Genomic DNA, 16501 nt, shown 5'->3' with positions numbered 1-16501 from the left:
AAGGATAAGATTATAAAAGGATCTGGCCTACTTCAGGAGTGAGACAAAACTATTACAAACTAAGGTTTGAATTAGGAGTTGTTATAAGCAGAGTATATCACACTTTTTTTTTCCTAAATAACTTATCTTTCAAGAATCCCTAGTCTTGAGTGTTCAGTATATTTCAAATAAACTAAGGATGTGTTCTATGTAAAACTGGCATGATGAATGAAGAAAAAGTTATGGTACACTTGAAAAAGAAAAAGCAATGAACAACAAAAGCTAATTTTTTTAATTAATAAACTATTTTTAGAGCTATTTTAGGTTAAAAATAAAAGGAACAGAAAGTAATAGAGCTTTCATATAGCCCTCACCCTCACGTATCTAGTGTCCTCTAGTATTCACATCTTGCATTAGTGCTGTACATTTGTTACACTGATGCATCAACAATACTGATAATTATTAACTAAAGTCCATAATTTACATTAGGGTTTACTCTGTGTTGTACACTTAAGGGTTTTAATGAATATATAATGACTTGTACCCACCATTACAGCATCACACGAAATAGTGTCACTGCCCTAAGATCCTATGTGCTCCACCTAGAGATTCTTCCATCCATCCCTCCCTACCTCACTCCACCCCTAATGACCACTACGGGTCTTTTTAATGTCTCCAGAGTTTTGGTTTTACAGAATATTTTGTTATTGGAATTATGTATATAGGCTTTTCAGACTGACTTGATTCATGTAGCAATATGCATCTATGATCCCTCCTGGTCTTCCTATGGCTTAATAGGTCATTTACTTTTTATCACTGAATAATAATTATACTCCATACACATACCACAATTTATCCATTTGACTACTGATAGGCATCTTGGCAGCTTCCAAGTTTTAGCAGTTATGAATAAAAATGCTATGAACACTGTGCAGGTTTATCTGTGGACATAAGTTTTCAGTTCATATGGGCAAATACTAAGGAGTATAATTGCTGAATCATACGGTAAGAATGTGTTTAGTTTCATTTAAAAAAAAAAAAAGCCAAAGTATCTTCCAAAGTGACTGCACCATTCTACATTCCCACCAGCAGTGAAGGAAGAGTTCCTGTTGCTCCACATCTTCACTAGCATTTGGTGATGTCAGTGTGCTGGATCTTAACCATTCTAATGCGTGTGTACGGTGTCTGATTTTAATTTGCAATTCCCTGATGACCTCTGATGTTTAGCATCTTCTCCTTCCCTTATATGCCATCTGTATATCTTCTTTGGTGAGGTTTCTGATCAGATATTTTGTCCATTTTTTAACCGGGTTGTTTTCTTATTGAGTTATAAAAGTTCTTTGTGTATTTTAGATGCCAATCCTTTATTAGCTATGTTTTGCAAAGATTTTTCTCCTAGTCTGTGGCTTATCTTTCATTCGCTTAACAATGTCATTCAAAGAAAAAAAAAATGGTTTTAATGTTAATGAAGTCCAACTTACTATTTTTTTCTTTCACGGATCATGCTTTTGTTTTTGAAACTAAAACATCATTGCTAAACCAAAGTCACCAAGATTTTTTCCTACATCATCTAGGAATTTTATAGTTTTGCATTTTACATTTGGGTTTATGATCTAATGTTCGTGAAAGTATAAAATCTATGTCTACATTTTGTTTTGTTTGGGCTTATGCTTGCTTTGCATGTGGATATCCAGCTTTCTAGCACTACTTGTTGAAAAAGACTATCCTTGCCTTTGCTTCTAGTCAAGATCACTTAACTATATTTCTATAGTCTATTTCCAGGCTTCCTATTCTGAGGTCAGGTAGCATCAATCTTCTACCTTTGTTCTCCTTCAATGTTGTGTTGGCTATTCTGGATGGGTCTTAGATTTTATCTTATTTTTTTAAGATTTTATTTATTTATTTGAGAGAGAACACAAGCAGAAGAAGAGGCAGGGAGAGGGAGAAGTAGACTCCCTGCTGAGCAGGGCCTGCTTCAGGGATTGATCTAGGACCCTGGGATCATGACCTCAGCTGAAGGCAGACACTTAACCAACTGAGCCACTCAGTTGCCCCAGGCCATAGATTTTAGTAGAGAAATTCTATGAAGTCACACTGGAAAGTGAACGAACAAATGCACAGAAGTGGGCTGTGAAGGCCTTTGAGAACTTTCTTTAAAACTTCATTTAATCTAAGAAAACTCAGGATGCTAGAAAAAAAAAGCAATTAACTTCTTACACTTGGCCTCTTTTGATAAAACAATGTTTCTTTTAAAAAATCTATTGCTTTTTAAAGATCAAGCATTAAATAATCAATTCCAGTTACTCTTCTGATATTCTATAGCATAGGCCAAGGAATCAACGGACAAATCATTTTAAAATTCAAGACAGAATTTAGAGACTAGGTATAATGAAAATCAAATCAGGACCAAATGAGAACTGTTTATTGTAGTATATGTAGCAACTAGGTAGTGGTTTCCCCATGCTAACCTCAAAATGTGATTTAAAGAATTACCTAATTTTCCACTACTGCGAAATTGATTGTTCTACTCGTAAACCATACTATTCTGACTCATCAAACCTAAGAACAACCTGGTAGACTGAATTCAGAGCTTGGGACAAACAATGAAAACCAATGGGAGACTGCAATATAAACATTTACAAGGACTAAAAAGAACTGAATATACTCACTCTATGCCTATGAGATCCCTTCCTAGAAATGAGAACTATAGTTAATTTTTCAAAGTCTAAGCTTCTTGCATTTTACACTTAAATATTTATTACCTAATTACTCTTATACCTGCTTCCTTCTTTACTTGCAATTTTATAAATTTTTGTCATTAACTAAAGGGGGAAAAAAAGGAAAGAAAATGAAAGCAACAGAAACTCAAATCAGTCAAACTAGGCAAAAAGATTGTCAAACTAATTTTAAAAATTAGAGTATTGATTTATCTGGATTGCATTTATATCCCTTCCACATAAAATCACCACTTGATTATATGATAGTAAATCTTGCTCTCATGTTTACAGAGAACAGCAGATCTTATTAATTATGACTTGGTTGACAGTTCATCTGCTTCCCCTTACTCTGCATATATAGAAACAGAAATATAACCATTTCTTCATCCCTGGATCTTTTCTGATCTCAACACAGAGTAGGCTGAGTAGAAGAGCTTTTTTTATTAGCTACTAATAAAGTGAATTTCTAGGTAAGAAATATTGGCATTAAAATGTCTTTTCTTAATTTTTGAAGATTTTATTTATTTATTTGACAGACATTGAGAGAACACAAGCAAAGGAAGTGGCAGACAAAGGGAGAGGGAGAAGCAGACTCCCTGCTGAGCAGGGAGCCCCATGCAGTGCTGGATCCCAGAACTCTGGGATCATGACCTGAGCTGAAAGCAGACACTTAACTGACTGAGCCACCCAGGCACCCCACATTAAAATCTTTAAGAGCAAATTTGAGAAGCAAAACTTTTTTGCTTCCTACCTTTTTAATAGTCCACACCATTCTGTACCCCTCCATTATAGTGATTAATTAGAAATGACCTACTTCATGATTTTCAAAAATTTATGATAAGCAAAAACCAGATACAACTGAACACTTAAAATTTTCCAGGATCTGTATTCTTGTCTCTAACTACCATTATATGTTTTCCAATACTATTTACACAATGATAAATAGGACATGTATTGGTAAGGGCCGATAATAAATATATTTTTTATTTACATTCTTGTAAGCTTTGCTTTCTGTCTTTGGACTTTCTCTTCCATCACTTTATATTTAGCAGCTCTTCCACAAAATCACTCAGTCCATTAAAAGTTTCTTTCTTTTCTGTTGTAAGAAACCAAGAATACACCATTACATTTTTCTATGTGAAGTATGCTATTAAATAATAGCTTGTACACTAATTAAAGCAAATGTAATTGTGAGAACACATTGACATTGTTAAAGTAAATTACTCAATTTGTTAATAGTTTCATTTCAAGTGACCTTAATTGTATTAATTGTGATACTAGCAAATTAAATTGAAGAGCATTAAATACACTGTTCTAATATGTCCTAGAGGAGAAATTTTCCATTACATCAGCAAAGAGAAAATAATGATTATATGCCCCCACCCCCAAAGTCACACACACACACACAATGGGTCAAATAGAAAAGGTCACACTAAACTGCATTTACAATTACTAATTTAATATCCATAGCATGACCTAAAATAGACCACAGAGAAGTAACTGAGCTTCAAATAAATGGTTAATTTTAAGGCATTCTTCTATCTTAGATTAAGGAGGAATTACTTCACCATTATGAACAGTTAAAATGCTGAGAATGAGGAAACAAAGTTTGGTACAAAGAACGGCAATTTGAAAATATATTTTAAAAAATAATACAATTCTGTGTAATCAGGCATTACTAAGGCTATATATTAAAAAAAAGTTACAGCCCTCATTTCTTGAGAAGAAACTTAACTGTTCAACAGTGGTAACAATACAGACTGTTAAAAAACTCCCAGTCTTTAGAATAAAATCTGTACTCCTCAGTTTGGCTTACAAAACCCTTATAATCTGGCCTCTGCCTATTAAGACCCATCCTATGCCATTGCTATACCATGGTACCCCAGACACAATGACATTTTCCACTTCCTTCAGTATGACAGGTCTATTCCTATCCTGGGATAGGATCTTCCTTTGCATGAACTCTTCCCTTTTATTCTCACTAACTTTGCACGTCTGGATGCTCCTCCTCATCTGTCATTCACATCTAGCTGATGTATCATCTTCTTAGAGAGATATGTAAAACCTAAGGTAGGCACCCAGTCACTCCAGTAGAGGAGACTCCAGTCTACTTCCTTGCTTTGCCTAGTATTTATCACTTTCTCATATATTTTTCCTTATTTCTGTACTTTTTAATATTTTTTACTGTCCCTCTCCTGCTAAAATGTAAATCCCATTGAGAGAAACCACTTGCGTCTACTTTTTTAACAGTCCATCCCCTGACAGATACTAAATGATCACTATTTTGAATGAATAAGCAAACATCAGTCCTGTGGCCTGCAGCCCTTATTCTGTGTGATACAATTTATGTGCCTCCATAAATCTCTATTCATTCACTAAGTATCACTAAAATTTCTTAATCATTGTGCCAACATGGCTGACTAAAAACCCATAAGTTCAGGGACACCTGACTGGCTCAATCTGTATAGCACGCAACTCCTGATCTCAGGGTCATGAGTTTGAGCGCCATTTGGGGCAGACAGCTTACAAAAAAAAAAAAAAAAAACAGAAAAAGAAAGAAAACTTTACATCTAATAACAGATCTATTCAAAAGCCAAATTAAAGATTCAAATTGATAGCAGAGTTCTAAGGCTGGTGTAAATCAGTTATATTCTATAAAAATTGTCACCAAATGGTAATGCTAAGAAGCCAACTGTATTTAAGTCTCTCCACATCTGGAAGAAGAAAGCAGAAGAAAAGGGGAAGTAGGAGAATTATTATTTAAGTACACATATTCCTGTAATATAAATGATTTTTTTGCTCACACATTGCCTTTTATGTGACTTGAGTAACTAAAAGCTAATTCTCACTGTTTATCTGTTGATAAATCAAGGCCAGTGGGTGATTTTTCTGACTAAAACTGAATGTATTTGTACATTCTGGAAAGATAAACAATCACCAAAATGTATAGGAATACAATAATTACTAACTGGTAGAAAATCATTTCCAAAGACTTAAGCAAATTGTATTTTTAATACTGTAGATGTAATAAAAGAAAATGACCATTTAAAGTAAGTAACTTGTGATATTACAATTTTTATGATTTACTAGCTTCTTAATTTCTTCTATTTAGAACACTCAGATCGTCCTAAAACGTGAAAATAAAACAGCTTGAAGCTAACATAATGTTTCTTGTCTTGTGCTTTTCTATATTCATCATCTGGGATTCCTTCTCAGGGAATTCAGGAAGCAGCATTATGGTCAAACTCCAGAGTAAAGTACAAGTATTGCATGAAAATGATTTCATATTTCAGAACACCTATTAAATTAATAAGCGAGTCCTCCTTACAGTAAAAATAGAGTGATGGCAAACTAACTTATTTTTAATACTTGCAAAACACAGGAATAAAAAATACTTGAGGTCAGATTAACAATATATCAATAGGTAAAGTATACTTTCAAAGCTTTTGGTAAAGAGAAATTTAATAAAAGAATAATGTCAGAGAATAACCACAGAAAAACCTTTATTTATAAACATGAAGAAAATCATAATAAAATTACCACAGCATAAAAGATATCTGTTTTACTACAAATTACCTATATAATTTCAAAATTATTAGAATATGCGGAAGTAGACATTAATATCTACCAATGTAATACAGAATAAAACTCTATGCAGTACACTATTCTCTGTCCTCACTATTAAATCTTTACTAATCATTAAAATTGTGTATTTTAAGTGAAACACGAGATGTGCTTTACTCAAGTCTACAAGAAAATTTATAAATCTCCAAGTATAATTGTATTAAGATGTTTTTTTAAATGCCTATTACATGAAAAGAGAATTTTTACCAAAATACAACAGCTCTACTGAAAAATATTCCTGGCTGTTTTATTACAGAGTTGACTGCACAGGAATGTACGGAGATGATTTTATGATTTGAAGTTGGAAAAAACAGGTCTTTGGAATTCCCAGAGGAGAGCAGGAGAAATACAGAAGGATTGAAGAGGTCCTAATTATTCTTTCAGAGTAAGGTTTAATTTTTTTTTTTTAAGATTTATTTATTTATTTGACGGAGCGAGAGAGATCACAAGTAGGCAGAGAGGCAGGCAGAGAGAGAGGGGGAAGCAGGCTTCCCACTGAGCAGAGAGCCGGATTTGGGGCTGGATCCCAGGACCCTGAGATCATGACCTGAGCTGAAGGCAGAGGTTTAATCCAGGCGCCTCCAAGGTTTAAATTTTTTCTTATAATCTCATATTCCCTGATATTCAGTTCTTCCCTCTGACTGGGTAAGATTAAAGTGAGAATGCCTGTAAACTTTAAACACATTACTTTAGCTAGATATTGTTTTTAAAATTGGTTAATGCTATGAAAGGAGTTAGAAGCAGCATGAGGGTCCTGGAGAATTGTACTTGTAAGGGACTAATTATTCATTTCACTACTAAGCCATGGGGGAGGGGTATCTATTTTAATATATAAGTGAATAAAAGGAGCAGTAACTGCATGAGATATCAGGTGGTAACTCTTGAAATACTTTCTAAGCCCTATGAACTAAAAGTAGGGTATGTCATTTATTGAAACAGTCCAAATTCGGGCTCTACGGTCTTTTCTGACCCTACTAATAAATTAGCAAAGCATCTAATGTAATTCTTTGACAAGAAATCCACTGCAGGTCATTTCACCTAAGCAGGGATTTTTCTTGGTTTTGTTTTTCTAAGGTTTAAGATAATACTGTTACTCTAAATCACCTATATCTGCTCTAGTTATTCCTAGACCTAGCCAACCAAAATACACCAGCACACAACCCCCCATTTGTGGTGATCCAAGAGTGGTATAAAGGCTGACTGAGAAGGGTAGGAAAAATATCTTAAGGTATGGATATTCCTTTGCAGACCAACTCTGCCCAAAAGGATAATGGTAACAGCCTTTACAGGGCTATAGTTTCTGTCTGCCACCAGTGCCAGCAGCTGAGGTCTTCTTTTTTCCTAGGACCCTAGGAAGTGACTAACACAACGTTATAGCCACAACGTGACTCAATGACTCTTCACATAGCGCCTGTCTCTTCAGGCAAATAAAGGGAATTGCCACAACAACAGAAAATTTGAAATAAACCTAAAAACCAGATGCAATTAATAAGGAATGGACAAGTTAAAAAAAAAAAAAAGTTCAAAGTCCAGAAGACCTTTTATTTTAAAATTTACAAGCTTGTATGCCTATACCAACAGTGAGCTCCACTGTTATCATTAAAATGTCTAACTTTCTCAATTCACTGTGAAAGCATGAACACATAAAATTCACATATAACCACCCAAATCTAATATTAAAGAGTAAGCTAAACCCTCCTTGCCATTCAAATATTTTGTCTTTGATATTTAACCATTGTCTTTTAATGTTAATTCTCAATCAGATTTCAGTTCACTCTCATCCACTCAAACGACTTACTGGTATTTTGAAACTGGCTTAACCACTAATTACAGATCATCAATATTCTTAAAATCACCAAATCATTTATTTTCTCTTTTTATACTCTAACCCAGCAATCCTTGAAGCACTGACCACTTTTGGCCTTCTGAAGTTCTCATATATCTGCAGTTTCCATAATTTTAGCACTCCTCTATCCCCTACTTTAACTAACTCCTCTAGTATTTTTTAAATATTACTCACTTTATCCAGTTTCTAACCACAGAGAATTCCTACATAGCAATCCTCAGCCCTTTCGCTTTCTCTTTCTTTGGGTTTTTTATCCATCTCACATACCTTGAACAGATACCTCTGAGGGATGACTTTCAGCTTCTAACTCATGGTCTTTCAACTGAAGTCTCTCACTTTCAACTTTCTTTTGGACAACTTGATGTAGAGGGATTGAGCATGGCATGGTCACTGCTCTCTAATTTCACTTCTTATTGTCACAGCATTTAACAAAATCTGTTTTTAAGGAGACTTTATTTTTAAAGATTTTATTTATTTGACACAAAAAGAGAGGTCACAAGTAGGTAGAGCAGCAGGCAGAGATAGAGGGGGAAGTAGGCTCCCTGCTAAGCAGAGAGCCTGATGTGGGGCTGGATCCCAGGACCCTGAGATCATGACCTGAGCTGAAGGCAGAGGCTTTAACCCATTGAGCCACCCAGCCGCCCTAAGGAGACATTTTTTTAAACCATCATTTTATCTTCATTATTGTTAATGAAGAACTTCCAAGTCACCCTATTTAACAATCTTTACCTTAAACAAAGCTACCATTTTTCTTGATGACTTTATAGTTTCACAGTTTTCATCTAGCTAAATTGCCTTTTACCTTGTTATCTACAAAGAATCTTTTCAAAAACATTGTTTTTTGTATTATCTTTAATTTTTTTTTTTTTCAACAAGACTGTACTCTTTAATCCCTATCAACTATTTCACCCATCCCCCTACCTACCTCCCCTCTGGTTACCATCAGTTTATTCTCAATAGTTATGAGTCTGCTTCTGGGTTTGTTTTTCACTTTTCTTTGCTCATTTATTTTGTTTCTTAAATTCGACATATGGGAGAGATCATATGCTATTTGTCTTTCTCCAACTTATTTCACTTAGCATTATACTCTCTAGGCTCTATCCATGTTGTTGCAAATAGCAAGATTTCATTCTTTTTTATGGCTGAATAATATCCCTTTTGTGTGTGTGTATGCCCCTTACGCATGTGCGCGTGCACACACACACACACACACACACACACACACACACACACACCTTTAACCATTCATCTATTGATGGACACTTGAGCTCTATGAAGAATTTTTTTATTAAAAAGATACTTCTGGGGTGCCTGGGTGGCTCAGTGGGTTAAACCCTCTGCCTTCGGCTCAGGTCATGATCCCAGGGTCCTGGGATCGAGCCCCGAATCAGGCTCTCTGCTCAGCGGGGATTGCTTCTCCCCTCTCTCTTCCTGCCTCTCTGCCTACTTGTAATTTCTCTGTCAAATAAATAAATAAAATCTTTAAAAAACAATAAATAAGTAAAAAATAAAAAGATACTTCTTGTAAAAGCAGGCAAACAGTAAAAAGACCAGTGTTTGCCAGGGGTTGGTGGAAGGATGAACAGAACACAGAGGATTTTGTGAAAATATTCTGTATGATACTATAATGATAGAAGCGTGTCTTTATACATTTGTCTAAACTCATGGAATATGTAACACCAAGAGTAAATCTTAATATAAACTATGGACTTTGGGTAACTACGATGTGTTATGTAGATTACCAGTTGTAATAAATGTACCACTCTGGTAGGGAATATTGATAATGGAGGAGGCTATACCTGTGCTGGAGCAGGGGTATATGGGAAATCTCTCCTTCCTCTTAATTTTGCTGTGCACCTAAACTGCTCTAAAAGAATTAAGCCTTTAAGGTGTGCCTGGGTGGCTCAGTCACCAAGTGTCCACCTTCGGCTGAGGTCATGATTCCAGGGTCCTGGGATTGAGTCCCGCATCGGCTCCCTACTCAGCAGGAAACCTGCTTCTCACTTTCCTACTTTCCCTGCTTGTGCTCCCTCTCTTGCTGTCTCTCTCTCTCTCTCTCTGTTAAATAAATAAAATCTTTTTAAAAAATTAAGCTTTTAAGATTAAGTTAAAAAAAAATCAGGCCAAACCTATCTAAATTAATGTAGATCCAAATTCTTAACACAGAATTAGGGACGGTATTTAGTTTACTGGCTACCATTTAACAATGTTCCATCAAATTAATGTATATATCAAATACTCATATACTGTTCCCATATTCCCTTCATGACTCCCATCACCATATTACTCTGAACTTCATCTGCCTGACTCCTCCATTCCTTCCAAAACTTTTTACTCTGCCTCCTTAGAACCCCCTTCCATGGTAGCAAATTTTCTTGTCTTCTCAGACCATCAATGAATTCCTCCACCATCAACCTCCTTGTCTATGTGTATCTCTTATACTCCCATAGCAAAACCCTTGCTCTTCTGTGTGACCAAATCATAGGTGCTGAATTCTACTGGACATAATCATGCAAATTTACAAGTTTGTATGCCTATAAATTATGATGTCTTATCTCAACTTGGCCCCCATGGTTATATATTCTTTATCAAATCATCCCAACTTTTGTCACTCTCCACAAATCTTCAAATGTTTCACCTTATCACTCGCCTTTTAATTATCTCACCTTATCACCTCAAATTATCTCACCTTAACTTATCAAAAAGAGATTGAAGCATCAGTTATATTTCACTGAACTGTGTTATTGAACTAATAAGCCTATTATATCTAAATACCTTCTTTTCTCCTTCTCTCCTTTTACTACAATGAAAATAATGGCCCTTTGTCTACAAATCCTTCCATCATGGCTCTAGACTGCAAATTTCCAAGACTCCAAAAACATTTCTTGCACTGATTTTAAAATCTTCAAATACTACCGTAACTTTTCACTCTATTCCTCATGCCAGTTTATTACAGAGTACATCAATAGTTTATTTGAAATACATAGAGTACTCAAGACTATGGATTCCTGAGATTACAAAAAGCACTGTGTTTGTCGATAGTTACAATGTCTCCATCCTGTACAGATTTCTGTTTGTTTAAACCTTTAGCTAACCTTGGGCACTTTTGTTTTCACCTTAATACCTTGGCTTGACTCCACACTCCTAGTTTTCCTTCTATTTCTCTAGATACTCTGTCTCCTTTATAGTATCCTTCTCTGCTACAAGGTCTTTATTTTATTTATTTATTTTTTTTAAGATTCCATTTATTTGTCAGAGAGAGAGAGAGCGCAAGCACACACAAGCAGAGGAGCAGCAGGTAGAGGGAGAAGCAGGCTTTCTGCTGAGCAAGGAGCCGGATGCAGGACTCCATCCCAGAACCCTTGGATCATGACCTAAGCTGAAGGCAGATGCTTCTGACTGAGCCACACAGGCATCCCGGCTACAAGATCTTTAAATTGGCCTTCCTTAAGACTGCTTCTAGGATCTCTTCTCACATGAGGTGCTGTTACTAAGTGATCTCATTCACATTGTTTTTGCAACCATGACAAATCTTTATCTCCAGCAACAACCTGTACACTAGGTTTTAGACCCATACATCAAAATCTTTAGGATGTCCGCATTTGAAAGTCATAAGGTATTTCTAGCTCACATATGAAACTGAACTTACAATCTTCTCTGCCACCCCGTTCCACCTGCACCACAAAAACACTCCTCACAACGCTCCTTATCTCAAAACAGGCATTTTTGGTCAACTTGGAAAACTGAATGTCACTTCACACTTCTCACCCTTATCACTTCATTATATCCAAATATTAAGTGCTGTCAACTCTATCTACTAAATATCTCTCAAATGTTTCCACTTCTCTCCATTTTTACTTCTGTACTTTCCTAGTATATGCCACTATGATTTCTATCCAAGAATACTGCAATGGCTTCTTAACTGTAGCCATAATAATCTTTCAAAAATGTAATTCTGGCAGTATGATTCCTTCACTAGACTACTTACTCTTCTTAGTATCAAGTGGCTTCATGGCCCTGGTCTGCAGTCTCATTTGCGGCCATAGCTCCTTTGAATGCTAGCCTCCAACCACACTGAAGAGGGCACAGCACACATACTCTTGACTCAATCACTGGCTAACAGCTACTCATCCTTCCGATTGTGGCTTAAATTGATATCCACCTTCCTTAATATACCACTACCACAAATTTAAGTTAAATTTCTCAACAACATACTACCTGAGCATACTCTTAATTACTTTAGGAAAGTACTTATCAGTCTTCATCTTAACTGGCCATTTACTTTTCCTGGTCCCCCAAATTCTGGCCATTAACCATTATAACTGGCATTCAGAATTATGTTTATCTTTTTCAATATTTTATTTCCAGCACCCAAAACAATGCCTGGTACATAGAAGGCACTCAAATATTTATGAGTGATGAGAAAGTTTAGAAGTGCTACAAACTTAAAAAGAGCCTATACCCCTATAGGTTATTGATTGCACAATGTTCATATGCACAATAAACAGTTTTCTATGAATTTCATTAGTTATAGAAATAAAAAAAATTAAGAACAGTATCTTTGTAGATTTTACATAGGAACTACATATATGAAACATGTATTTTAAATATAGCCATTCTTAACCTATTCTCCCATATTATGGCCACGGATATCTTATAGAAGTAATCATTTATTTCCTTAGCTTTCCCTTGCTAAGTAATTTTTGCTATGGGATAGTAAGGATATCATAGCTTGACCTTTATTTGCTAGAAAATTCTCTCCTGTTGGTTCTTATGGAAATTCTGATTTTGGTCATAATGAAAGAAAACATGGAAAAAGTGAATTTTAAGAGGGATTTCAAAGAAGGGACAGGTCAATGAGACCACAAGAGGAGAGGAGACTGTATTAACTTTGGAAGCCCTGAAAGAATAAAAATTAAAGTACTAAAACAATCAGAGGCTAAAACAGACTTCATACATTACAACTTAGGACAGAAAGGAAAAAAGGTAGATGGAAAAAAGATGAAGGAATTACTCATTAATGTTAAGTGAAGGAATTCAGACTGGTAAAACATAATTCAATCATCTGTTGGTTATTAATTCAGTGGTGTCTGTGGGCAAAGAGACACACAAATAGGCACACACATAATACTTATACCTTAGACAAAGAGACAAACAAACAATGAAACAAATTAAATGCAGAATTACACTTAAGGATGACTGCTGTGAAGTAATCTAGAATAATGTCAGAGAACAATGGCATGTGGAAGGTCGACAGTTTAGAACTGGCTTATTAGCACATCTGACCATGGCCAGTCAAGCAAGACAGTGGTGGACATCATGGTCAAGAGTCTGGATTTTATTATTAGTGCAATGGAAAACCACTGAAAAGTTTTAAGCCAGGAGAGAAAGATTTTCTTTTTCCTTCCTTAAAAGTAAGATGACTTAGACAGCATCCTATACTTTTGTCAGATATCTTTCCAAAACAAATTCATCTTTTACTCAAATACCCAACTCTGCTATATGGAAAACAATATCAAAGATCATAATAGGATAGCATCATTTTACTACATCAACTTCGGTGAACTATTTTAATTAATACCAATTTATTCACCAATAAAGCCAGGCACTCCCTTCTAGTCCTAAAACTCTATGATATTACAACAGAAATAAAGGAAGATTAAGGACAAAAACAAAATTACAAGAGTCAAAAATGGAGCAGGCAGGATATTCTGAATGTCTTGGATTTTTTTAAAGTAGGTTACTAAATATTTTATCCCTGAAGACAGACAGAAAGCTTTGAAACAGATATTATATAAAAAGCATTACATTAAGTAATTATCTGAGTACTAAAAAAGCTGTAAGAAGGCATATAAAATTGAAGCTAAAAAACTCTGGCAATATGTAACAAAGTGCTATTCTCAAAAAAGACTTAATAGAGGAAAATGTTCTTTTCCTACAATGAATAATCATAAATAGTTGAACAAACATTTTGTTTTTTTTTTTTAATGGTTTCAACTGAATCACAGGTAACCTACCAATTTCTAATTAATACCCTTTGATCAAAAACCTTGGAATTTAAAGTAGTAAACTATGTATATGACCAAATAGGGCACAATGAAATATGTCATGATTTCTATGCTATTCTCCATTTAAAAAAGGAATTCAAGCAGTTAAAAGTTTGATTCACATGGGAAATTCTGCACATATATATTCAGTTTCTTTTCTCTGTTCTCACCGACCTTCCAACACCATTCATGCAAACAAACCAGTAAGAAGCAGTTTTCCCTTATTATTCCTGTGATGTGGCTATTTTTGCTAATGCTTTCCAGAATACCCAGAATCATTTGACTCAATAACGTACGGTTTGTTTATAAATGTTAAAATTCAGTTTTGAGAAATTGAAGACTTATTTATTAATGGAATCTATAACACGAATAACAAAACTAAAAAACTTAACTTCTACAAAGGGAAACCACTGATTAAGTCCAGTGTTTGACTACTTACAAAATGAGTCATCTATTTGCCATAAATTCCTTGGTGGGAAAAAATGTGTAAAAGGCTTCCAATATGTGGAGAACCCCATGAAATGCATATATTAAAATAAACAAACACTAGAAAGGTGATGATTCTTCAAATAAATATGACAACCCTTTTAAAATGCAACACATGTTTTTCTGCTAAAAGGAAATCTAGGAAGATGAAATAGAGGCTTCATATAAAATATTTACATATACAATGCACAAAACCCACTATGGTTAGTAACCTTCATGGCTTTCAAGAACTAGATATTTACATATCATTCTTTCTGCATGTGCGTGTGCGAATGTGTGTTTTGTATATATTTTTAACAGTTGACAGCTGTTTTAGAGCATACAGAGATGCCAAGCTGAATGAGGGTCTTGATTACTTCAAGATTAGCTATCTAAAGTTTCTATTCATTTTAAGTGTTGTTAGTTGGAAGAGTCATTAGTCACTTCCTTGTCTCATAGAACATCAGCATACATTTACATTGTTAATGAACATTTGGGGTAAATGAATTAATGGCACTTTTAAACATCAATTCAGTCCTAATAACTTTGTATGTCATAGAAATGTTAGGCTAGGATATAAACGAAAAGCCTTTTCAGTAAAGGTAACTACTCATTCCTGCAAACAGTAAAGGATAAAATTAATTTAAAATGTTTTTAACCAGTTAAAATAAAAAAATAGAACCTCAGTATTTAATGAACGATACCAGAGAAAAATATGCACTTAAAAACAACAACAAAAACAAAAAGAAAAAACAAACCTGTATTCTAAACTAAGCACATAAATCAGAAAATTTTGGTGAAATTATTTTATATACTAACAAAAATGTATTTACTTTTAAAATAGGGACTTACAGAAGAGCTTGTGAAATAATTTGACTTTTTTATTAGTGCTTCTTATAGATATTACATTTTTTTAAAAAATCACCAGGAGATGTAGTATTCTTACTGCCGAGATTTTTAAGATGCTGAAGCTAAAATGAGACACATTAACATTTCTTATATTATCAAAACCTTGAACAGTCTTTTTGAGACCTCCTCAATAAACACACAAATAAAAAGTAAAATAACAAAAATAAGTTGTAGGGCAAATTATACTATTATAAAAATTCTTATTTATTTGAGAGAGAGCATGCAGGCGTGCATACCCAAGAGAACACATAAGCAGGGGGAGTGGCCAGCAGAGGGAGAAGCAGGCTCCCCACTGAGCAGGAAGCTGGAGACAGGGCTCAACTCTAGGACCCTAAGATCATGACTTAAGCCAAAAGCAGACACTTAACTGACTGAGCCACCCAGGTGCCCCCAAATTATACTATTTTCATTGAAAACAACAATGGCATTTGTATGATGTAGAAGGGAGTAAAGATGCACAGAAACCATAAACACACTCCATAAAGTCAAGCTTTGTGCACTAAAGAAATAATCAGTTTAACGAATCAATCATTTTTTTTAAATTTCCAAAACGCAATAGTAGACCTTTATACCAATATAGAAAAAAAAATTGTATTTGAAGTAAACAAAATATATGTGAATCACTAACTGTGATTTTTTAAAACAGACCTCATAATCCTGATGTATATATTTTATGAGCAAAAAATTACAAGTAGCAACCTGAGTCAATGAATCAACTAAAAATAAAGATAAGGCTTTAAGAATTTGCACAAACTGACCGCTTCCTTTTTCAAGACACTCTATTATTACCAATATGGAGAAAACAAAATAGAGCTCTGAAACATACACATTTGATAAATTTTTATAAGGCATGTGCTGAATGCAGTTTACCTCCTAACAGTCTCTTTTACTCTTTCAACAATTTCAGTGAATAG

General features: G+C 34.7%; 1 protein-coding gene across 6 annotated transcripts in view; it reads right to left on the bottom strand.

The window, feature by feature from the left end:
- The window catches only part of TBC1D5 (TBC1 domain family member 5), a 550005-nt gene that overhangs the window by 331163 nt on the left and 202341 nt on the right, over positions 1–16501 (bottom strand). The window lies entirely within an intron of this gene.

Source organism: Mustela erminea, chromosome 1, assembly GCF_009829155.1.
Source record: "Mustela erminea isolate mMusErm1 chromosome 1, mMusErm1.Pri, whole genome shotgun sequence".
Classification (NCBI taxonomy): domain Eukaryota; kingdom Metazoa; phylum Chordata; class Mammalia; order Carnivora; family Mustelidae; genus Mustela; species Mustela erminea.
The sequence above is the reverse complement of the archived record's forward strand: the minus strand, read 5'-3'. Positions and strand labels throughout refer to the sequence as shown.